At 41.9% G+C, this 26,066-nt stretch overlaps 1 long non-coding RNA gene across 5 annotated transcripts in view; it reads right to left on the bottom strand.

Moving 5' to 3' along the window:
• LOC132678675 (uncharacterized) overlaps positions 1–25,945 on the bottom strand; it is a 47,721-nt gene extending 21,776 nt beyond the window's left edge. For 3 of the 5 annotated variants that reach the window (XR_013554183.2, XR_009609711.3, XR_009609706.3), the window contains exons 1-2: positions 25,669–25,945; positions 21,545–21,725 (exon numbers count right to left, since the gene is read on the bottom strand). This is a non-coding gene — a long non-coding RNA (uncharacterized LOC132678675). Of the gene's footprint in view, positions 1–2,407; positions 6,621–21,544; positions 21,726–25,668 lie in introns of those variants that run through there. The other 2 variants (XR_009609708.3, XR_013554184.2) reach the window with 2 other exon arrangements.
• Positions 25,946–26,066: the final 121 nt, after the last annotated feature.

Here is a 26,066-nt window from a genome sequence, read left to right as displayed (position 1 = left end):
AAAAATAAAAAATAAAATTAAAAAAAGACAGCAGTGAATTTCTTTATAATCTGTACATAAGGAAAGAAAAGTTTTCTAACTGATCCAAAAACCAGATTTAATAAAGGAAAAGACTGATAAATCTAATTATAGAAAAATAAAAACTTTTTTCATGGTTAAAAATACAAGCAAAGTAAAAGATGAAAAACTAGGAGAAAATATTTTCTGCATATATAACAGGTAAATAGCTAATAACCCTTAAATATTTGAAGATAAAGGAGACCAAAAATCCAGTAGAAAAATGAGCAAAAGATATGAACAAGAAATTAAAGACATTTTAATATGGACTTTGTTTAAAGATACCAAAAAATGTCAAATTCACTTATTATAAGAGAAATGCAAATTAAAATCACACCAAGAACCCTTCAGTTCCAATTAAGATAGGTTAAACACATTCTATTCTGTCTTCACTCTCAGAGCAAAGATAATCCTTCACTCTGACCAGAGGAACCACAGTTTGAACCATAGTTCAAAGAGCATAGAGGGAATCTCCATTTCCTTTTCTTTCCTCCCCCCTCCCTTTCTTTTCTTTTCTTTTCTTTTCTTTTCTTTTCTTTTCTTTTCTTTTCTTTTCTTTCTTTCTTTCTCTTTCTTTCCTTTCTTTCTTCCTTTCTTTCTTTCTTTCTTTCTTTCTTTCTTTCTTTCTTTCTTGTCTGAATTCACAACCCTGAGATCAAGACCTGAGCTGAGATTAAAGTTGGAAGCTTAACTGACTGAGCCACCCAGGCACCTCATCCATTTCTTTTATTTAAATCTCCCGATCTTCCCACCACTTGGCTGCAGAAGCAGTTATAGTCATAGGAAATGCATAGCAAAGGGGAGACTAAAGCCCTGGCTGGCCAGAGGACTAGAAAGGGGAACCCCTGTGAACTAGAGGAGAGGAGTGATCACAGAGACAAGGCTTCAGAAGGTAATCTTATAAAGTTATGAACAAATTCCTGGACTTCTCCTGTGCTGAGCACGCATCAAAATCTTTGAGAACTAAACAGGATAGGTAACTGTCAACGTATCAGCTGGACTGTGGGTGGCACACATGCAGGATAGATCTAAGGGCACCACAAAGGCAATGAAAATTAAAGTGACATTGGAAATGCAGCCCACAGAACACAGATCGGGGGTGCCCAGGTGGCTCAGTCAGTTAAGCACCCAACTTAACTCAGGTCATGATCTCAGGGTTTGTGAGTTCCATCCCCACATTGGGCTCTCTGCTCTCAGTGCAAAGCCTGCTTCGAATTCTGTCTCCCTATCTCTCTACCCCTCCCCTGCTGGCACACTCACACTTTCTGTCTCTCTCTCTCTCAAAAATAAACATTAAGAAAAATAATAATAATAAGAAGAAGGCAGATCAGAACTTGCAATCCGTACCTAACCAGGTCAATTGCCTGCTTAAAAAAAATTATCAGGACACCTAGATGGCTCAGTCGGTTAAGCGTCTGACTCCTGGGTTCTGCTCAAGTCATAATCTCGCTGTGTCGTGAGTTCAGCCCTGAATCGGGTTCTGCACTGGCAGTGCGGAGCCTGTATGGCATATGCTCTCTTTCCCTTTGTCTCTCTGCCCCTCCCCCACTCACGCTATCTCTGTCTCTCTTAAAACAAATACATAAACTTTAAAAAATTGTCCATAGGGATGAAACAAGACTTAGAGTATCAGGGGTTCCTGGGTGGCTCAGTTGGTTGGGCGTCCAACTTCAGCTCAGGCCATGGTCTCGCAGTTTGTGAGTTCCAGCCCCGCGTCAGGCTCTGTGCTGACAGCTCAGAGCCTGGAGCCTGCTTTGGATTCTGTGTCTCCACCTCTCTCTGCCCCTCCCATACTCATGCTTTGTCTCTCTCTGTCTCTCAATAATAAACAAACATTAAAAAAATTTTAAAAAAAGACTTAGAGTATCATAACATAATATACAAATGGCCAGGATGCAATCCAAAATTACTTGACATACAAAGAAACACAAAAGTCTGACATATTATCATGGGAAAAGAAAAAGATACCATCCCCAAGATGACTCAAATACTGGAAATATCTGAAAAAACTTTTTCCCCCTTTTTAAAAAGATTGAGATATAATTAATATATAACAGTATATTTGTTTCAGGTACACAACATAATGATTCAATAGTTGTATATTTGTGAAATGATCACCACAGTAAGTCTAGTTAATATCCATTACCATATATGGCTACAAATTATTTTTTTCTGATGATAATAACTTAATATTTACTCTCTTAGCAACTTTCAGATATACAACAAAGTTTTATTAACTATAGTCATCATGCTGTACATTACTTGGTAATACCAAGACATATTTATTTTACAACTGGAAGTTTGCACCTTTTCACCATCTTCACCCATTTTGCCCACTTCCTACTCCCTGCCTCTGGCAACCACCAATCTGTTTTCTGTTTCTGAGTTCAGTTTTTTTTTTCCTTAAAGAGTCCACATATAAGTGAGACCATTTGGTATTTGTCTTTCTCTTATTTCACTTGCATAATGCCTTCAAGGGCATTCCATGTTGTTGCAAATGGCAAGATTTCCATCTTTTTATGACTGAATAATATTCCATTGTATATATATTCTACATTTTCTTTGTCCATTTATCCATTGACAGACGCTTAAGTTGCTTCCATGTTTTGGCTATTATAAATAATGTTACAATGAACATAAGAGTGCGTGTATCTTTTAGAGTTAGTGCTATCATTTCCTTTGGTCAAATACTCAGAAGGAGAATTGCTGGATCATATGATAGTTCTATATTTATTTTTATTTTGAAAAAGAGAGAGAGTGGAGGAGGGGCAGAGGGAGAGGGAGAGAGAGAATTTCAAGGAGGCTCCATACCCAGTGTGGAGCCCAACACAGGGCTCGAACTCATGAGATCATGACCCGAGTCCAAATCAAGACTTGGACACTTAACTGGCTGAGCCAACCAGGCGCCCTTATTTTTAATTTTTGAGGAATCCCCATACTGTTTTCCCTAGTGGCTACACGAATTTACATTCCCACCAACAGTGGACAAGGGTTTCCTTTTTTCCACATTCTTGCCAACACTTTTTATTTTTTATCTTTTTGATATTAGCCATTCTACCATGTGTGAGGTGATATCTCATTATGCTTTTGATTTGCATTTTCCTGATGGGTTGTGATGGTGAGTACCTGTTCATGTACCTGCTGGCCATCTGTATGTCTTTGAAAAAATGTCTATTTAGTTCCTCTGCCCATTTATTTAAAGATTTTATTTATTTATTCTTTTAAGTAATCTGGTGGGACTTGAATTTACAACCCCAAGATCAAGAGTCAGATGCTTCACAGACTTGAGCCAGCCAGGTGCCCACCTCTGCTCATTTTTTAATCAGACTGTTTGTTTTTTGTTACTGAGTTGTATAAGTTCTTTATGTATTTTGGGTATTAACCCTCTTTAAATATATAATTTGCAAATATTTTCTCCCATTCAATAAATTGCCTTTACATTTTGTTGGTGGTTTCCTTTTGCTGGTGCAGAAGCTTTTGGTGTGATGTAGTGTTCCACTTGTTCATTTTTTGTTTTTCTTGCCTTTTTTGGTGTCAAGTCCAAAAAATCATCACCAAGACCGATGTCAAGGAGCTTACCACCTATATTTTCTTCTAGGAGTTCGATGGTTTCAGTTTCTTATAAAGTTAAACATATGTTTACCAAATAACTTAGCAATCCCACTTCTAGGCATTTATCTCTAAAACTGTACACAGATATTTATAGAAGTTTTGCTTATAATCAGAAAAAACTGCAAACAATCCAAATGTCTTTCATTAGGTGAATGGATAAGCACACAGAGGTACATCGGTACAGAGGGACACTGATGGGCAGTACCAAGAAGTGAACTATTGATGCACAGAGCAGTGTGGGTGACTCTCAAAGATACTATGCTAGATGAAAAAAGTAAGTCTCAAAAGGTTACATACTATATAATTCCATTCATATGACACTGGACAAGTCACATGAGGAATGGAGAACAGATCAGTGGTGACTAGGGTTTATAGGTGAAGAGAGTGTCTGACTAAAAAGGGGTCCCATGAGTAAATTTGGGGGAGTCATGGAATGGATTGGGAGTTCCATGTCTTCACTGTGGTCACAAGAATCTAGGGGCGCCTGGGTGGCTCAGTTGGTTAAGTGTCCGACTTCGGCTCAGGTCATGATCTCGCAGCCTGTGAGTTCAAGCCCTGCATCAGGCTCTGTGCTGACAGCTCAGAGCCTGGAGCCTGTTTCAGATTCTGTGTGTGTCTCTCTCTCTGACCCTCCCCCATTCATACTCTGTCTCTCTCTGTCTCAAAAATAAACATTAAAAAAAAAAGAATCTATACATATGTTAAAAGTGATAGAACTGCATACCAAAATGTTTTTATCACGTAGAAATTTTTTGGTGGGGCACCTGGCTGGCTCTGGCTGGCTCATGTGACTCCTCACCTTGGGGTCATGAGCTCAAGCCCCACACTGGGTGTAGACATTACTTAAATAAATAAATATGAAAAAAACCACACTGAGATACTGTTTCTTTCCTATTAGAGAAGCAATAACTTGAAAGTTTGACAAAGCATTCTGCTGGCAAGACTGTGGAGAAATAAGCACTTTCACTGGTGGTAGGTATGCAAATTACTATAACTCATTTAAGGAGAGATCTGACAATGTGTAAAGAATGACATACGGGGTGCCTGGGTGGCTTAGTTGGTTAAGTGTCTGACTCTTGATTTTGGCTCAGGTCATGATTTCATGGTTCGTGGGATTGAGCCCCATGTCAGGCTCCATGCTGACAGTGCAGAGCCTTCTTGGGATTCTCTCTGTCCTTCTCTTTCTGCCCCTCTCCTGCTTGCACAAATGCACACACTCTCTCTCTGTCTCTAAATAAATAAATATTAAAAAAAAATTAAAATGACATGTGTTTTACTTTTGACTCAGCAATCCAACTCCTAGGGATTTACTTTAAAGAAACATTTTCAGGGGTACTGGCTCAGTTGGTAGGGCATGTGACTCTTGATCTCAGGGTCATGAGTTTGAGCCCCACATTCAGAACACAGTTTACTTAAAAAAAAAGAAAACGAAAATTTCCAATAACACAAAAATCCTTATGCATAATATGCCCTGAAGCACTATTTGTCATTGCAAACTATTGGAAACAACCAAAATGCTCATACATAGAAGAATAGTTTCGTAAACCATAGTACATGCACACAATGGAACATGACATGGCTGTAAAAAAGATTTAACATCTCTATGAACCAATAAGAAGCTATATGCAGGATACATATTATTAAGTGAACAAAGAGTAGTGCTAAAGAGTGTCCATAGTGTGAAAAGAAGGAACAGTAATAACACATAGATATATCTGCTTATTCTTAAACAGAGAAACACAGGAAGGATAAACCAGGAAATGAGACCCCTTTGGGGGGTAGGGATGGGTGGAGAGGACAGAAGCAGAGGAACAGGGTGGAAGAGGTGGGAATAGGGGTTACACTTGTCTGAATATATATTACACATAGTTTTCTCTCAGGACTGTATTCATGCTTTGCATACTCAAAAATTAATATCAACAAGGATGGAAGAAAAAAAATCCCTTAAATTTAAATAGAAGCGGAAACAATGAACTTAGTGTTATTTCAAATGAAAAACATAAACATAGCGAAATAGGGCAGGGACAACTGTTGCACACTGTGTTTTGGCCATATCCCCTCAGACTAATGACAAAAAACTGTAAACAAATATTGAGCTCTAGTTAGTAGGCTTGCTTTTGTAGTGGTATGGATTAGCCATTCTGAAGCTATTCTCTATGCATTGTAGGTCTGAGCAAGTCAATAAGTATGTTGATTACAGTGGGAGCCAGTTTGTCACTGGTGGGAAAGGGAGTTACAAATATGGAAAGGAGGAAAGCTGGAATGAACCCCGTGGTGTTGGACTAGAATTGGAAGTAATAGTGGGGATTCATGGTGTATGAGAGCAGAGCATTTGGTGGTAAGAGACTGTGACACTCCCGGACCCAAGAACAGCTTCTGAGAACCATAAATGGTAGGGCTGTGCCTGGCCCATTATTTATAGAAGCCCCACACCCTGTAGGATTGTAACATTGCCCATCTACATTATGAGATTGGCCTCACTATTACATTACAAAGATGACTTTCTGCCAATAGCACATTTTTTATTTGGAGACTTGGAATAATAATGGAAGAAACAGTCTAAGTCCTATGCATTAGTCAGGCCTCTTTCTGTTGCAAGAGAAGAAACTGAGCTCGAACTAATCGAAGCACTAAGGGGGTTTATTAGTACCTACCGTGGACAGATTAGGAGTGGGTCTAGCTTCAGGTCCGTCTGGATCTAGGGGCTTGAATGATATCATTGCGGCTCTCTCTGTCACTCGGGCTTTCTCTGCTGGGTGGGTGTGATGGAACTGGACAGCACAAGGGTCATCTCTGGCCAGTTTAGCAAGCCCAGCAGAAAGAAAGCCTGCCTCCTAGATTCTGTCAAGAAGATCCAGGAAGGACTGTGATTGGTCCAGCTCGTGGGGTGAGAGAGATGGGGCCACCTTGACTGGTGAGCCCCAAAACCACGGGGAGTGAGGGAGGGGTTCCTGAAAGGAATCATAGGAGAGGCCAACAAAATTAATGACTCTCTATTGCTTTTCCTGCCACAGCCTCCTAGTAAAGTTCTGACTTCTGTTTATGCCCACCAGGTGGGACTAGGTAAATTCCTCAACAACAATAAAAAATAAAACTACTGTAACCACTTTGCCCATGACAAGATTCTCTGACGGCTCACCATGAGCCCTCGTGGGCAGGCTGGGCAGACCTGGGTGTGTCTTTTGGGGTCCTCCCCCACATACCTGTGCCTAGCATGGGGGTTGCCCTCAGCACAAGCTTGTTTGTTTCATGTTTACAGTACCTTCCGCACCCTCCTGCCCCCATCATCTGTCTGTCCGACAGGGCCCTCCAGAATGCACCAGTTCTCAGGCAGTGAATGCCCAAGACAGAAACCTGAACGTACCTGCCTCGGAACTCTTCCCAGGTCAGTTTCCAAACCCAAGCTCAGAGGATGGTCTAACTTGCTGTAGGTATTTTATGTTTAATTTACCAATAGATGAATAAGTAATAGTCATCACTAAAAAATCTTCCTAGCTGAAACTTCAGCCATTGTTACCTTTGGTAGAGGAACTTTGAGACCCTAACATCCCATCCTTCTGTGAGCTGCCACACCTATGTCCTTTTTGAAGCCCAGAGGATTTAGGTAGCCTCACAGGGGGCTGAGAGAGAATAACTCCAGGTATCTTCCAGAAGTTTATCCTGAACTCTCTGCCCCCTGAATTATTCATCAAAAGCCAGTGCTTTGGAATAGGGACTCTCCAACATGAGTGTACATGAGAATCTCAAGTACATATTTAAAATGCAGATTCCTTGGACCCTACCGCTGGAGGCTCCGAGGAACAGAGGCTGATGAGGAGCCGAGGGAAGAGCTATCTGAGCACAAGGAACAAGTGCAAAGGCCCTGAGGCAGGAAAGAGTGTTCCAGGAACTAGCAATAAAGTGAGAAAAAGACTGAGAGGCAGGAGATGAAGAAGCAAGGACCACAACAGGCAGGGCCTTGAGGCTGGGATAAGGAGATTGGGTTTTTATCTAAGCACAGCTAGGAGCCACTGAAGGTTTTAAGTGGGTAGAACTCCAAATCAGATTGTCACTTTAAGAAAATCACTCTGGCTGCTGTGTACAGAATGGATGATTGTAAAGCAAGAAGGTAGGCAGAGGGACAAGACAGGAGTCTTCTGGAGGGTGAGATGTGAGGATTCTGAGTACTAACCTCAGTCCTGGTGCATTCTTTTGTTTCTGCTTGCATCCCCTTCTGTTCCACTTATTTTATCCCCTACTCACCCCTACTACTTCAAGATGAGAGTGTTCTTTTTTTTTTTTTAAGTTTATTTATTTATTTTGAGAGAGAGAGAGAGAGAGAGAGTGAGCAAGAGAGAGCACGCGTGTTTGCAAAAGGTGGGGAGGGGCAGAAAGAAAAGGAGAAGGATAGAATCCCAAGCAGGCCCCTCGCTGCCATCACGGAGCTCAAACTCACAAACCCTAAGATCATGATCTGAGCCGAAACCAAGAGTCAGACACACAACTGACCGAGCCACCCAGGCACCCTGAAAATGTTATTTTTATTATGAAAACAATATATTCTCAATATTTAAAATGCAAACAATACAGACAAGTAAAAAAAAGAAATTAATCATTGGCAATCTCACCGCCATGAGATGTTACCATCCCTCCAGACATTCTCTACATGAGTACACATGCATTTTGCCCAAGTAGAATCATACCACACATGCTACTTTATAATGTGTTTTTCTTACTGGATGAAGTATGATTCCAGGTGCATAGATGATGTGCATTTGATGAGGGGAAGTTGAATCTCACTCAACCAGGTTTCTTTGCTGTTTGTGCAAATTTCCTCAAAGAGAGGTTTTCAAAAGGTATAACTTTGAGTCTATAAAGTTAGAAAACACAAGTAATTTTCCTAAAAAGCGGGAGAGGGCCTAGGGGGTTTAAAAATTAAAAACCAGAAAATATACTCCAAACAGAGGAGCTACAAAACGAGTGTAGTAATTTCCTCCCAGAAGGGAATGTGACGCCTGGACAAAATTCCGTTGTTTATTTTGCATGGTCTTAACTCAAGCTACACAAAAAACCAGAGAGCAATGGCAGGAAGTGCCTTTTTGTGTCCGGGCAGGGATGGGGCTCCCCAAGTGAAGCCTCTGGATATCTCAGGATTAGCCAAGAATCCTCAGAGCAACTCGCCCAAAACACTAATTGTATTTGTGTCTGTGTCTTTGATTAGTGGCTTAGTCAGCTTTTTTGCTCATTATCATTTTAACCTTTTTTAAAAATTACTATTAAAGTAATAAGGCTAAGGCTCTAGTTTTATTTTTTATTTCCCCCCAGAGGAAAATAATTTAAATACAAACTTGAAGGTATTTTATATACTCTTTATCTCTGGTAATGCATTTAACAACCTTGATGTGGGAATGTTGGTTTTTTCCACCTTCATCATCAAATGGTTTAAACAGAAAGCAAAGGCCTCGGGATACCTGGACCCTGTCCTTAGCCATTAGTTGCTTTCCTCAGGTTGAATATCCATTCTACAGATCAGCAAAGAAAAAAAAATCAAAGTAGACCGTGCATATTAGGGTTTTCATTCAGTGATCTAATGTGATAGAGCTGAATTAGCTGAATATTAACTATAGAATACAGGTAATAGGTATATGGTGTTCACTGTAAATCCAGATTCTAAGTTATTGTGTTACTTATATTACTTGCTTTCATTAGCTGACAGCAAGCCTTAGTGGCAGACAACTTTCAGAAAAGGATTCTTACATTTAATGGGAGAGGGAGAGGTAGAAACTCTCAGTCATTTCTGGAATTTTTTCTAGGAAGGGCAGATACTGAGTATTTGAGTGTGTCACCTGTTTCCACAATAGGTTGTAGTCTCTTTCTGAGGATTTTGAGATTTAGTTAATGTAGTCAATGCTTTGTTTATTTGTTTAATTTTTTTTAATGTTTATTTTATTTTTGAGAGACAGAGACAGAGTGTGAGCGGGGGGAGGGGCAGAGAGAGAGGGAGACATAGAATCTGAAGCAGGCTCCAGGCTCTGAGCTGTCAGCACAGAGCCCAATGCGGGGCTCAAACTCACCGACCACATAAGATCATGACCTGAGCTGAAGTCTGCTGCTTAACCGACTGAACCACCCAGGCGCCCTTTGTTTGTCTTAATTTTAAAGAATATTATATAAATAACACATGAATACATTAACACTGAAAAACTGAACACATTGCAGATTAAATTTCCTTTTGAAACCCTCTCTCCACCCCAAATCTCCAGTCTTCTCTTTCCAGCCCCTGCCAAATTAAATCACTTTTTTGATTTGATATACATGTTTCCAAGCTTTCATATATATATGCACATATATATGTGGTATCCAATATATGCGGTATTGTTATCTCCAATATATGTATTGTTTTATTTGTTGATTTTTCATAAATGTTATTAATCCATATTTATCATTCTATAACTAGCTTTCTCTCCCCCCCACCCCATCAACATGTCTTAGAGCTTTTTTTCTAAGTTCTCCATAACTCTACCTTATTAAAATGAACAACCCTGATGAATTGTATAGTGTGCCAAGTTGGCTATTCCATGCATGTTTTTAGCTATTTCTCTATTCATAGACATTAAGGTTGTTTCTGACTACTTTTTTCTTTTCACCATTAAAAACATGACAGAAAGCAAGTTTGTATATACCTACCAATATGCGAATATGACTTTTTTCCCCAAGGTTAAATATTCATAAAGCAGAATGGCCTTGCAGAAGAAATGAGAAATTCTACATATGTTTTGTTTTAATAGAAATGGCCAGTTTTCCCCACAACATTACTTTTAGTGGTCAACTCCAGAAAGAAAAAAAAAAAAAAAAAAAAAAAATATATATATATATATATATATATATATATATATTTAATGCTTACTTAGTTTTGAGAGAGGGAAAGGGGCAGAGAGAGGGGGGGACAGAGAATCTCAAGTGGGATCCGTGCTGACAACCCAGAGCCCAATGTGGGACTTGAACTCACAAACTGTGAGATCATGACCTGAACTGAAGTCAGGCACTTAACCCATTGAGCCACCCAGGTGCCCCAATATTTCTTTTTATTAAGCTTCAGAATGGGCTCACCCTGGGCTCCAAACAAAACAGGGACAGGAGGACTATGAACTGAGTCTTTGGCTTCTAAGAAGGCTTATGACTCATCTATGAACCCTCATATATCAACTGGCAAAAGGAAGGCTAAACCACATGCTAAATATTAGATTAAAAAAAAGATTAGTTGAAGGTGGGTATACAGAGATGGGACATAAAGAAGGAAGGAATGGGAACAAGTAGTGGGAATGAGGTGGCCACACTCATTCTGAGTATATCTAAGCCCTTTTATGTAGTTGTGATTCTTAGAACCAGTTTACATATTCCCAGAATAAATAAACCATTCAAATCAACCAGGATGAGAAGAAAACCCAACAAGGAACACCAACAATAAGAAATCTAAGTGTATTACAAGCAAATAATATAACCACACTGGAGGAGATGGGGAAGAGAACACCTAATGGAAGTAACTGAAAAATGATATTTCGATACTATAAGACAAAAGGTGGAAGGACTGTACACAGAGATTGTAGTTTAGTCGGTAAATTTGTTCCTCTCTATGGGTCTCACAGGGGAATGAGTTAGCAATTCTGAAACTGTTTTATGTGCAGACTAGTCTGGGTCCAATTAGGAGACAGAAACCACAGTAATTTGAACAGGGAAAATTTAATAAAAAGAATTATTAACTATAGCAAGGGATTGGAGAAATGAGTGATTGGCTAGTAAGAAGCAGAGAGAACTCTAGAGAATATAGGAATAGCATATCTAAGGAGCAGCTACTTCCCTGGGCTTAGAGAGACAACCCAAGGAAAAGTCTCCTTCCTCCAGGGCAGAGACTCAGACCCAGTTGGAGAGGGGACAGCCGTGGCTCAGTAAATGGCAGAGAAGTCACTGTGGTCCCATGCTATCAGAACTTGCCAGAAACCCACTCGCTATGGTGCCAGGAAAACTGTTCATGGGAAGGTGTCTCACTGGAGGCACTCAACTATGAAACCGTCCAAAAAGGGCGCCAGGGGGAAGCTGCCAGGCACTAGTGTTTCTGGATGCTGCATACTGCAGGAGCCGGCAGCTAGAATCTGGTATTGGAGAAGTTGTCTACACAGCAGGAACTGGACATTGGAGAAGCTGCCTACACTGCAGATGCTGGAGGAGCAGCCCATACTGCGGGAGCCTACCAGAAGGAACACACCAGACCATGCCTTCCTCCTTTTTCCTGCAATGTCTCTCCATCGCCCTCTCCTGACAAAATTCAACATGGTGCCATATTTAAATGAACCAGCTCCATTTTTGCATATCAGATAATGAAGGATGAATTTGAATTTGAGATACAATAAATTGATAACTGGCTGAGTTCACGCTTTTGTCAACTCATGTTTCATATGCTACCTTTTACACACATTTGAACTCTCATGTAACAAAACCTCTCTATAATTCCACCTAACAAGATACACCTTTTTATGTGAGAAATGAAGATTTTTAGGGTGCTTAGGTGGCTCAGTCAGTTGGGCGTCCAACTTAGGCTCAGGTCATGATCTCACGGTTGATGAGTTGAATACCCATATTGGGCTTGCTGCTGTCCCCCACCCCGCCCCCGCCCTTTCCCTGCTCACACACTCTCTTTCAAGAATAAATAAAACATTAAAAAAAAAAAAAAGAAATGAAGAAATTTTCATCCTCTCCCCCTAATGAGGAAACAGTCCCAATAGTTATTGTATCCATCATTGACTATGTTAATTAACCCTTAAATTCAACCACAGTCTCATGGAATATTCTGTTACCTAAAATCTAAACTGTAAAGTTAGCTTCAGCAATCTGTACATAAAATAAAATGGGAAGAAGAAGAAAGAAGAAAGTGGTTAGCATATACAAATAAACATATATGTATGACAAGCAAATAAAATGTGGTTTCTATAATTGGTCATAAGGCTATAACTGGTATCTATGACTTTCTTCTTTACTACCACTCACTATTTCCCTCACCCTCAGGCAGAACCTCAGCTGGTTGGGGTGACCCAAACCTTAATTCTCAAAGACTCTAGGTACTTAATTGTACCTGCTTTTCTTGGTTGTTTTGGTTTTCCATTAACCTTTACTATTAGACATGAAAGTCCTAATACCCTGGAGAACCCCTGAATATACATGGATAAAGAAACAAATATAGGTATATATATGTGTATGCTAGTGCACGTGGATATATTTCCTAGCTGTGTTTGATGACACAGCCTACAAGCAAAGACACCCCAGCAGCAATGAGCACATTTAGTGTCCAGATACTGGTTTCAAAAGGTGATTCTCTGATAAAAAGAGCCAGAAATTTTCAAAGAAATTATTGGATCTAGCTAGCACTGGAACAGGGAAAATACAAGGTGATCCCAGGGCATTTTGTGTGCCAGGAAGTAGGACATGCTCAAAAAATTATGGGGGCATGTTGAAAGAATACAGGACCCATCTTGAAGGGGCTCTTAGTGGCCAAAGCTGGAACAATTTGAGAAAGAAAGAAAGAAAGAAAGAAAGAAAGAAAGAAAGAAAGAGGTATTAGAACAAAACCCACAAAACATTCATTAGTCCATGCTTAGATAAATAATTAACTGAATAAATAAATTAATGGGAGGAAGGGGCATCTCCTTATAGGAGAATTTCAATTAACAAATGTAGAAGGAATAAGGGAAATAGAAAAATCAGCATTAGAACATCCCAAAAATGATTGTTGGATGCAAGATCCACTCATGGATGCTACAATTAGCTAGCAGAAGTTGAGGATAACAGGATATTTGTGTCATCTAAAAGTATCACCACCAAGAAATTAAGTACAAAGACAAGACAGTAATGTTACAGTGGAGACATCTGGAAGACACCATCTTAACCAAGTGATCAAAAGTAAAACAAGAGGGGGAGCCTGGCTGACTCAGTTGGAAGAGCATGAGACTCTTGATCTTGGGGTTGTAAGTTCAAGCCCCACATTGGGTGTGGAGACTACTTAAATAAATAAAATATTTAAAAAGAAAAAAGAAGTAAAATAAGAAGGGTGCCGGGCTGGTTCAATCAGTAGAGCATGCAACTCTTGATCTTGGAGATATGAGTTCAGTCCCCACATTCGGTTGTAGCACTTACTTAAAAAAAGTAAAGGGGCGCCTGGGTGGCTCAGTTGGTTAAGCTTCCCACTTTGACTCAGGTCATGATCTTGAGGTTCATGGGTTTGAGCCCTGCGTTGGGCTCTGTGCTGACAGCTCAGAGCCTGGAGCCTACTTTTGATTCTGTGTCTCCCTTTCTCTCTGCTCCTCCCCTGCTCATGCTCTGTCTGTCTGTCTGTCTCTCTCTCTCTCAAAAATAAATAAATATGAGGAAAAAAAGAAAATAAGGGGCACCTGGGTGACTCAGTTGGTTAAGTGTCTGACTTCAGGTCATGATCTCATGGTTTGAGAGTTCGAGCCCCTCATTGGGCTCTCTGCTGTCGGTGCAAAGCCTGCTTCAGATCCGCTGTCCCCCTTTCTCTCTGCCCCTCCCCTACTTATGCTTTCTCTAAATAAATAAATAATTAATTAAATAAATAAAAACTTTTAAAAAAGTGAAATAATACATAGTGACACCATGTACCCCATGATATGATACACAACATCATTTTTCTGGCATTCTTACTAAAATTTCATAACTTGAATCCAGTCATGAAAAAACATCAGACAATTCCAAATTAAGGAACATTTTTGAATACTCTTCAAAAGTGTCAAGGTCATGAAGCACAAAGACTGAGGAACTTTCAGAGACTGGGGACTAAGGAGACATGACAAACTAAATGCATTGCAGGATTCCAGATGGAGCCTGGACCAGAAATAGGACGTTAGTGGACCATCGGTACAATGTGACAAGAATGACACTTCAATTCTGTGGTCTTTCTCTCAGAAACCCATATCCCCATCTGTTCATGAGAAAAACACCAGGCAGATTACAGTTGAGGGGCAGCCTACAAAATACCTGATCAGTACTCAAAACTGTCAAAGTCATCAAAAACAAGAAAAGTCTGAGAAACTGTCACAGCCCAGAGGCACCTAAGCAGGATAACAACTAAATATCATGTGGTATTTCAGATGGGATCCTGGCACATAAAAGTGGCATTACAGAAAAAAGAAAGAAATCTGAATAACGTATGGGCTGTAGTTAATAATTACGTATTAATATTGATTCATTTATTGTGGCAAATATAGTATACTAACATAAAATGTTAATGGAAGGGGAAACTGGGTATGAGTACATGGGAACTCAGTACTCTCTTCTCAATTTTTCTGTGATTTTAAAAACAATTCTATGGGAATGCAAGCTAGTGCAGCCACTCTGGAAAACAGTATGGAGGTTCCTCAAAAAACTAAAAACAGAACTACCCTATGACCCAGCAATGGCACTACTAGGCATTTATCCATGGGATACATGTGTGCTGTTTCGAAGGGACACATGCACCCCCATGTTTATAGCAGCACTATCAACAATAGCCAAAGTATGGAAAGAGCCCAAATGTCCATCGATCAATGAATGGACAAAGAAGATGTGGTATACATATACAATGGAGTATTACCCGGCAATCAAAAAGAATGAAATCTTGCCATTTGCAACTACGTGGATGGAACTAGAGGGTATTACGCTAAGTGAAATTAGTCAGTCAGAGAAAAACAAAAATCACATCACTTCACTCATATGAGGACTTTAAGAGACAAAACAGATGAACATAAGGGAAGGGAAACAAAAATAATATAAAAACAGGGAGGGGGACAAAACAGAAGAGACTCATAAATATGGAGAATAAATGGAGGGTTAAGGGGAGGAGTTGTGGGAGGGGGGATGGGCTAAATGGGTAAGGGGCACTAAGGAATCTACTCCTGAAATCATTGTTGCACTATATGCTAACTAATTTGGATATAAATTTTAAAAAATAAAAAATTAAATAAAAAAAACAATTCTAAAATTAAAAAAATTATTTTTAAAAAGAGGACATTACAAGTAGGGAGAATGGTAAAATCCCAATAACATCTGTAGATTATGCAGTAATATCATATTAATGTTGTTTCTGGTTTCTATAATTGGGCTACGGTTACACAAGAGGTTATATAAGAGGTTAGGGGAAGCTGAGTGGAGAATATACAGGTACTCTTTGAACTATTTTTGCAACTTTTCTGTAAATTTAAAAATATTTCAAAAACATTTTTTTAAACGAGCTTGAAATGTTGCCAGTTTTTAAAAAAGGAATCCAATCTATGGTCTTGCACACCACTCTCAACATTGGCCTCGCAACAATATATGCATACTTTTAATGGTACAAACTATGTCGAGAGTAGCCAATGTACATATGGCTCAATTTTATGGAAAGCAGTTTGGAAGTCATGAACAAAGCTGGAAGCACAACCAAGGCAATAAATGAGACCGCCTGGAGAGTCCCAGGGAAACACTGTGAGACATTACATAATGGCAGCCAGCAGCGATGGAAGAATTTATTTTAGGTCTCCAGTTTAAGTATATATATTTATGTGCACCAGGGAAGGCCAGTGGAAGTCATCGTCTGACCTCTCCAGAGAGGGGAGGGTGAACCATTGTCCCTGACAGGGGCCACTCCTGTCCCCACACCCCCAGCCTATGCTAATCTCCCCTCCAAGGAGTGGGGGTTCCGCCTGTGTGGCAGGGCTATGGAGCTGCCATCTCACCTGAATCCTCAGAGCTGTTCCCTGGGAGGAGGAAGAGGCCTGGCCTGGTGGGTGCTTGCAGGCCCCTCAGGGTTCTCTGTACGTTTTTGTTGCTGGTGCGAGGCTGATTTCTCTTGCTCGTGAACTTGGCTCAATGCCTTGTTCTGTGTCTGTTTTTGCAATCTGTCACTCCCTTGCTCCATCTCTAGTGAAATTTAGCTCTAGAATTTCCTGCTTGAGGGCCTTAGGTTGGGAGACTAGAGTCAGGGAGTGCTGTGGGGTTTTTTTGTTTTTTGGTTTTTTTTGCTCACAACTGAGAGGGACTGGTTGGCCCTATCTCCACAGTGAGGGCACACCCTCGAAGGCTCTGACACTGGGGTTGCCACCTGCTGCTTCTATTCAACCGTGCAAGTTATTCAACTGTGAGGCTCTTCCCCCACTGGCATTAACTCCAGAGGAGCAGAGAAGATGCACCCCGCAATTGTAAAATGAGCATCGTGTGTTCCTTCCTTCCTTTCCGTCCTGTTTCCCCCAAGTGCATTGGGAGCCCTTGTTCCCGGCCATTTGCCCTGAACTGACTCCTGCTTAAATGTAAACTGGGGCAGCTAGGGCCTGAGCAAATACTCTGAAACACTTTTTCCCCTTGGCTTCTGTGATGGTTAATTTTATGTGTCAACTTAACTGGGTTAAGGGATGCCCAGATAGCTGGTGAAAAATTATTTCTGGATTGTGTCTGGATGTGTGTTTCCAGAAAAAAAATTAACATTTTAATTGGTGAATTGACTAAAGCAGATGGCCCTCCCCAATGCAGGTAGGCATTTTCCAACTGGTTGAAGCCCCAGTAGAACAAAAAGGCAGAGGAAGGGCAAATTCTCTCTCTTTCTCTGCTTGAGCTGAGACATCCATCTTCTCTTGCCCTCAGACACTGGTACTCTCTTCTTATATATATCTCTACATATTCTGTTGGTTCTGTTTCTCTGGAGAACCCTAAGACCATTTCCTTTTAGCTTTCTTCCTGTTACTGTGAACCCTCTTTCCATGGTCCATTATCTACAGCTCCTCTTTACACCCTTTGAAAATAGGATTGGGGTTCATGATGCAGCATAGTCTCTAAATAGCTGTGTGTCATTCAGGCATACCAGGAAACCTTTGTGAGCCTCAGATTCTTCATCTGTTAAGTAGAGCTCTCAGTGGCTGCCTCCAAAGCTCAGGAGGTTCTGCTAAGTGTGAGGTACTGTCCTGGAAAGTGAGTTCCTGGAGGGCAGGGACCTCATGACTTTGTGCATGTTCTATTCCAAAGCCTTGCACAGTGCCTGGCCAGTGCCTGGCATACAGTAGGCACTCAATAAATGTTTGCTAAATAAACAGTTGAATATAAAAACACTATCTCTATCTCTCTCAAAAATAAATAAAACATTAAAAAAAATTTTTTAATAAATAAAAATAAAACACTAGTCATTATGATTCTGCACTTGTATATGTCACAAGCCATATCATTTAGGTTCAAGATGGTACTGGAGAGAATAAACAAATCTGGTGGTAGAAGGTAAATGGAGAATTAAAAATTATAGGTGAGACAATTTGAGAAATACAATGGCTGAGTTGCATGGTTGCTCCAGGCTGTTTATTGACCGTGTCTCATCTGAGTGGCTCAGTGGGGCCTCTTTCCTCTTGACATATGTGACCTGTCTGGGATCTTTGTTTCTGGAAATTGATTACCCAGTGTGAATCCTAACCTGCTGACATAGCATGTCCATTTCCTTAAGAATAATTCTAGAGAATCCAGAAAAATCCAATTCCATTTGTAAAAGTTCACAAACTAAAAAAGGCATTTGGGAAAATAGAGGAAACTTGAATGAAACTACTTCTCAGAGAGATAAGAGAAGGAATTACTTCCTTTAAGCAAGAATAGGATGTTCTGCAAAAGGGACAATCACCACATAAGAAAGAGCTGCTCTTGGATATTAGGAAATATAATAAAATAAAAATTCATCAGATTTTGAAGATCTAGTTGGAGAAATGTTCTAAGGTATGGAACGAAGTGAGTAGGAGATGGAAAATAGCTGATAATAAGAAAATTGAAGGATAAACTTGGCATATCTATCAGCTAACTGAGGATTTTCATAAAAGAGAGGGGTCCCTGGGTGGCTCAGTTGGTTAAACCTCTGACTTCTGCTCAGGTCATGATCTCACAGTTCGTGGGTTCGAGCCCTGTGTCGGGCTCTGTGCTGACAGCTCAGAGCCTGGAGCCTGCTTCAGATTGTGTCTCCGTCTCTCTCTGCCCTCCCCCGCAACTCAAAAATAAATAATAAACATTACAAAATTAATAAAAAAAAAAGTTTTAAAGAGACAGAAAATAGGATTTTAGCACCAGAGAGAAGGGAAGGAAAGGAAAGGACAGCTGGGCTGGAGACCTGAAGAACCTCCAACCCTGACTCCAACCCTGGGCAGAAGCATGAGCACTCCAGGGGGAATTCTCCTGAAATAAAAGCCTGAGGGGAAAAGCTAATGCCTCTGACCATGTGGAAAGTTGTATGGGAAAATTTAACAAGGGTTATATTAAAAAGGTAAATATTTAATACACACACACACACACCAAAAAAAGTTGTAACAAGAAAGGAAATATTTTTTTAAGTTTATTTATTGTGTGTGTGTGTGTGAGAGAGAGAGAGAGAGAGAGAGAGAGAGAATCCCAAACAGGCTCTGCACTGTCAGTGTGGAGCCTGATGCAGGGCTCGATCTCATGACCCTGAGATCGTGACCTGAGCTGAAACCAAGAGTTGGGTACTCAACCGAGTGAGCCACCCAGATGCCCCAAGAAAGGAAATATTATCATAAAACACTACTTGCCTGTAAAGTAAATGGTGTGTCATAATTATTATCACAATGATATAAATGCTGAATGTTGATTTAATCAAAATATTGTAATTTATTAGTCAGGATTCCAAAACGAAACAACTCTCAAGTGGGGTAATTTGAGGAGAACTTCATGAAAGAGGCTTTGTGGGCAGGATGAAAAGAAACCAAAAAGGAAGGTGCAGTACCAGTATGGGGGGCTATTACCCACCCCGCACACACAGAGACCTGAGGTGGCAAGGGGGTGGGAGCAGTTGTCAGGAACTGGAGAGCCTGTCTGACACCAGTGCCAGACATGCAGCCCCCACAGCACCCGGACAGAGAGGTAACTGAGGGCAGAAACACTTTGGCTCTCTCCCTCCCCCAACTGCCTGCCTGTGCCCCACATTGACCCAACCCACCCTGAAGACTGAGGGCAAGAAAGTCCATTGATGAGGTCTGTACAGGTTAGAATGGCTCTGGAAGGGCAGAGGGAGACATCCAGGACAAACCTCAGTGCGTGGATAGAGGAAAAGAACACAAAGAGAGCACAGTTTTCATATGGCACAAAGAGCAGGAAGTTAGGAGCCAGCATCTAAACTAGTCGGTCAGGAAAAGCAAGATCAGCCTATGATTTAGAAACATGGCACCAAATGCCAGAAAATAGCAAGAAGAGTTGAACCAAGATGCTCTGGGGAGTGAGGGTCACAAGGGACAGGTCAGAGGTTACTGTTTTTCATTTTCCATCTATTAGAACTAATGAGACTTTCAAAACTTTTTATGTATAACTTTGATTAAAGTAAAAACATAGTAATATCCAGTAATATCATGAGAGAAACATCAGACAAATCCCAATAGAGGGGCATCCTACAAAGTACCTAACCAATGTTCTTCAAATACAAGGGCAGTCTGGGAAACTGTCATAGTCAAAAGGACCCTGAGACATGGCAACTACAAGTTATGTGGTGTCCTGGATGGGATGCTGGAACAGAAAAAAGACATGAGGTAAAAACTAAGGAAGTCTGAATAAAATTTGGACTTCGGTAATGATAACGTATCAATATTGGTTTATTAATTATAATAACTGTACTATACTAATGTAATATGTTAATAATAAAGAAAACTAGGGACAGGGTATATGGGTACTCTGTATTATCTTCTCGATTTTTCTGTAAATCTAAAATTGCTCTTAAAAAATAGTCTATTAAAGATAATAAAGGGCTTTATAGTATAAATAACCTTAAAAGACAAGAAAACTTTATGCATTTTATTTTATTTTATTTGCATTATTTAGAACTTTAGTAGGGTTGGATGCTTTTCCAGGCTTTTTAATGATTTTTGCATTCAGGACATTCAATCCCAGAATTTCAATAATGATCCTAGTAACTTATTCAGTTAACAAGTATGTATCAAATGCCTACTACACACAGGGTAGTACCCTGTGCCTGGCACTTGGGATGCAGGGACCTTTTCAAAATACAGTCCTTCCATTGCCCTTAAACCTCTCAGAAGCCGCTGGGTACTCTAAGGTTCAAACCAGAGTACAGCTCACCTTGTACCATTCTTCCATATCTCACTGCTCTCCAATCACACTGGCCTCTTTTGGTTCCTTGAAGATGCCATGCCCTCAATCCCCCAGGGCCTTTGCATATGCTGCTCCCTCTGACTAGAACATTCTTCCTGTCCTTGCTCCCCTCTCCTTTGTCCAGGTACCTCATCTCAGGCACCACTTCCTTAGAGGCAATCCATCTAATTTTAATTATCCCCCGGGCATGTAGTTGAGTAATGCCAGCGTTCCCCATGGAACATTTGTTTGTTGGTTCTATGACAGCTGGGACCGTGTCTGTTGTGTACAGTATCTGATTGTTCAACTGGTTCCCAGCTTCTGGCATAATGCCTGATGTAGTGCAGGAATTCCATGGTACTTGTTGAATGAATGAATGAATGAATGGTAAACAGGATATGGCCCATAGCCTTCCAGTCTAGTGCAGATCCAAACCAGGGCACTAGCTCCTGAAGGAGGTAAAAGTGCCCATTTCCCTAAGCTACTGTCTGGGTGCCAGCTGCCCCTGGGCCTGTCTGCATCAACTCCTGGTCTACTGCTTGCAATAGTAGCACTCCTCATAGCCATTTGCTTATTTCAAAAACCCACTGAGGACTTCATCCACATCATTCATTCCTGTGTGGCCACTGAGAAAATTGACACTCAAAGAGTGGCTCAGTGAATTAATTGCTCAAAGCCATACAGTTACTAAAAGCCCATATTTTTTACTGAAAGCCCATATTTAACCCTTTTTTGTTACCACTTCCTGAACTCTACTTACCCCCAAAGTTAGCACCGGGTCCTCTAACAGCCAGTATTTGCACCTGAGCTGGAGCTTTTGCCCTAGAATGAGGTGCGCTCGCAGCGGCTCGGTCCAGGATTGTTCTGGCGTCTCCGATCTGGACCACGCGCGCCCCCTAGGGGTTACCGTGGACACTGGGCGCCTCGGTCCTCTTTTCCTCCTGGGGGGAAAAAATGGGAAGTGGCGGTGGAACCGTGAATTCTGTTTAGTGGCCGCAGCACGCACCGCCTCCGGCACTTTGGGGTTGCGGGTCCGCGGATTTCCGGGCGCGGGGTTCGGTCGTCTGCCCCAGGACTACCTCCAGTCCCCGTTCCGGGCCTCTGGGCACTCTTGGCGGAGCCAAGACCAGTTTGGGAAGACTGCGGGGCGCCAGAAGCAGTGTGAGGGAAGGAGGGAGGAGGAAGGTGACGAGGGAGTCAGATGAGTTTAGGACCTCCTCACTGAATCTCTGCTTCCCCATCCGTGAAGTGGACATCTACCTCCTGGGATCCAGGACTGCCTGTGGCCGGGCTAGCATCCCGGCAGCCTTAGAAGGCTAGGACAGAGGCTGGGGCTCTCAGGACCCTGCCAGTTCTCTGCATACTGCTCCCCTAAAGCCTTGGGAAAGTTGCACCCAAGCCTGCTGGGAGCCTGGCTGGGAACACCCTTTACCTTTAATGTCTTGATTAGTATATAAAACATACTACTTGAGCATAATACCGAAAATAAATTTGAAGCTTGGCTCAGTGCTTCTAACCACTGCTTATTAAAACTGTCTTTAGTTTTTCTCTGCTAAAAATGATTCCAGGATTCAAATTATTTCTATCATCACTTTACCCTTTCTTATGTTTCAGAGGATAATTTGACTCCTAACAAAATCCAGTCTTTATATTAAGGGTTTTTCTTATCTGGTTAGGTTTTAGGTAAATTGGGGAAATATATTTACATTTCACCAACAGCTTAAAGATGATTTAATCTGTTTAATCTCCAGCTTCATTCCAAACTGGAATGGAGGCAGCAACAGTTTCTTGCCCACTAATGTGGACCAGGCAGAGGGCCAGGCAGTGGAGGCAGGAGAGGTGGGTCAGTCAGGGGTGGTGAGGGATGGCTGAAATTGTGACTGGGCCACAGGCAATCTTGGCTGTGGTACATGAGCCCATATATTGTATTTGAGGAGGGCTTCATCCTCTGGTCACCTACGTACACAGCTGGGCTCCACTATAGTCTGGAGGACTGTATGGTCCATGGAGGCCATGTAGAGGCCTAGCCCCCTCATTTTATCTCAGCTCTCAGTACAGAGATTCACTTCTTACAGTCTCACAAATATTCTGAAGGGTCCTGGGTAAAAAGAGGGGATGAAGGGGGCGTCTGGGTGGCTCAGTCGGTTGAGCGTCCAACTCTTGATTTCTGCTCAGGTCATGATCTCACAGTTCACCGGTTGGAGCCCTGCATTGGGCTCAGCACTGACAGCTCCAGTGGGAGCCTGCTTGAGATTCTCTCTCTCTCCCTGTCTCTGTGCCCCTCTCCTGTTCTCTCTCTCTTTAAATAAATAAACTTTAAAAAATTAAAAAAATAAAAAATAAAATGTTCTTTAAAAAAAGGGGGGGGGGGGGAATGAGAGGCAAGGAATCAATGGAAAAGACCAGAATGTGGAGGATGTTGCCAAATGACAATTTACTACCTTTATTTCCTGACCAAATTTGACCCTTTGATGTATGTGGTTCTCTCCTCCCCTACCACCCACCCCCTACCCCCAACTGGTGTATGGCCTCCCTAGAAGGTAAATAGGAGGGCCTCTCAATCCTTGGTCCTGAGGGATGCCATTCTAACAAGTTTTGGAATGGACACTTACGCCTTTTCTTTCTTGTGTCCTCTGTACTCCTTTAGAAAAGTTGGAGCACTCTGCACTCTGCAACATGTTTTCAGAGGCTGTCAGTTGCCAGGCTGGGCAGTGAGCTGGGAGGTGGGGTGTGTGTGTGTGTGTGTGTGTGTGTGTGTGTGTGTGTAGACTGGAAAGGGAGCGAGAGTATTGCTCTGCCTTCCCTGTTTACTCAATCATATGGTGATGTGAGTAAAGCCCAAGAAGAAACACTTTCCTCTCCCCAGCGCCCTCCTAAAGTCTCTCCCTTGGTCATAAACTCCAAGTACTGCTGCCTTTCCTAGAGTCCAACCCTGGAACAAAGAAGAAATGCAAAGGGCCACTAAATACTTGGGAACATGGCCTCACTATGAATCAGAAAAGCAGTTAAGCTTGCAGTAGATATTGAGCAGTTTGGCAATTTTAAATGTGTATAATCCAGCAATTCTGATTCTAGGAATGTATCTTAAGAAAATAGGTGAATGGATGTATCGAGTTAAATGTGTGAGGATATTTTTGAATCACTGATTATAAGACAAGTCCCTCAGCAGGTGATTGGTTAATAAATTATGAAGCTTATCTAGGCTGGAATGTCATACACATTAAGGAGCTTAAGGAGCAGGCAGCCTCATGGTTTCCATGGTGTTTCATTGATACCCATGTGGTCCTGGCCTTGTCTCAGCCCCTGGTGCTCATGATATTCATGGCCAGACCTCTAAGATCCCCTGCTATAGGAGTTGGGAACGACCCAGAGACAAGTACCAAGAATGTCAGGGAGGTGGGCAGAGGCCTGGAAGGGAGCAGAGCACTGAACCAACAGTTCCCCCCAGAGAAGCAACATGCTGTGTGAGGTCTATTCAGAGAAGGCTACTTTGTAGGCAACCTTCTGCAGATGCGGGTTCTTCTGGTTGACCAAAGAAGTTGCGGTTCTTGCCCTCTCTGGGTCTGGCTGAATTCCTGAATATCCTGGCAGCGAGATAAAAAAGAAAACATTTCTGTCCAGTGGTGCACATGGACAGGAAGTCTCAGCACCTGGGGCTTGTGGTGGACGCTGTTGTTTGGTGAACACGCTACCCATCCTCGCTTTCTCTGGCAACAATGCCAGTTTTTCTTTGCACAACCGTTGTTTTTCACTTCCAGCCTCTGGGGTTCAGATGAAGCTAGCTCTGCTCCCTGGTTCCAAAGTGGTCTTGTCAGAGCCAGTGCCCAGGACTTCTGCTAGCTGTACTGAGAAGAGTCTTCCTTCTCCACAGGGGTAGCATGCAAAGCTGGGGCCGCCTCTGTCTCCACAGGGAGTTTAAATACAAGGTATGGGCAGGGTGTGTGGAGCCATGAGGGAAACTGCAGGAACCCAGTGTTAGCAGCAACTGAGCTGTCACCACATTTAGGCCAGACAGACAAGGAGAAGAAGGGGATTATGGGCCCTAGAAGGAGAAAGTCAAGTAGAGGAGGATGCCTTGTTGGAAAGACAGAGGTGAGAGTTTGCTGGGACAAGAAGCCCAAGATGCAGTTGAGTGAGCAGAGCCACACTGCTGGAGCCAGGTGGTGAAGGCAGAGTGGGAAGAGATAATGTAGGGGAAGAGGAGGTCAGTATGGATTTAATGGTAAGTGGCCATTGAATAAATGCCACCCTGGAGGATTTTTAATCAGATGTCAGTGATCTGATTTCAGGTAGAGAGATGCATTATATACTGAGACAAAAGTGGAAGCAGGCAATTTAGCCCTTAGGAAGCAATTGTGGAGGAGGAGGTGGGGGCCTAGATGAGGGGCGGGGCAGTGGAGGAGAGTGAAGTGGTGGGATTCAGGTGCACAGACACAAGTGAAAGTGGGAAGGGGCTTGTGGTGAAAAGTCATATGACCTTGGCTTCTCCACTTCTCTGAGCCTCAGCTTCCTCTTCCAAACAGAGACACCACCTATTTCACAATGTAAGTTTGACAAACGTAGTGACTAAGAGTATTGCTTTTGTCAGATTTGGATTTGAATCTCAGGTGGGTACTAGCTGGGTGTCCTTCTGCCAGTCAGTTAATGATATATTGTAGCATTTATTGAGCCCTTGCTATGTGCTAACCAGTACAATCCTCCCCAGATTAGCATACTTTTGTTATTTCAGTTTGCAGGAACAGTAGCATGGAGAGAGCGAGTCATTTGTTGGAGGTCCCAGCCAGGATTTTTCTAACCATCACATTGCCCTAACTTTACTGTGCCCCCCCAAAGTGAGATAACAATACTGACACTTACCAGTATTGACCCAATACCCACACTTACCAGTGTGGTTGGAAGGATTCAAGAAGAAGCCTGGCATCTGTGCTGACTGTGTGGAGCCTATTTTGGATTCTCTCTCTGTCTCTCAAAAATAAATAAACATTAAAAACAAAAAAGAGGCCTGGCAAATAGGCGCTGGTTAAATTATTACTAGAACCATTATTATTACATTCTTTGTATTTTTCCGAGGTTTTGCTGGGCGCAGGCGTCACTTGGACAAATCCTTTGGATTAAAAAACAGACCTGTCAGGTGAAGGGAAAAAAACTGCAGCTGCGGGCTTCTGGGTGGAGGCTCGGGGTGTGGCCGTAGGGGGCGTGGACTACAGAGTGGGTGGGGCCAAAGGGAGGGCTGGGCTAGAGGGGCGGGGCCAGGACGCGAAAGTGGAGGCTGGGGGCGGGGC

Source organism: Panthera onca, chromosome A2 (genome assembly GCF_046562875.1).
Source record: "Panthera onca isolate mPanOnc1 chromosome A2, mPanOnc1 haplotype 2, whole genome shotgun sequence".
In the NCBI taxonomy this organism is placed as follows: Eukaryota; Metazoa; Chordata; class Mammalia; order Carnivora; family Felidae; genus Panthera; species Panthera onca.
Note: the sequence above shows the minus strand (reverse complement) of the source record. Positions and strands in the feature narration are given on the sequence as shown.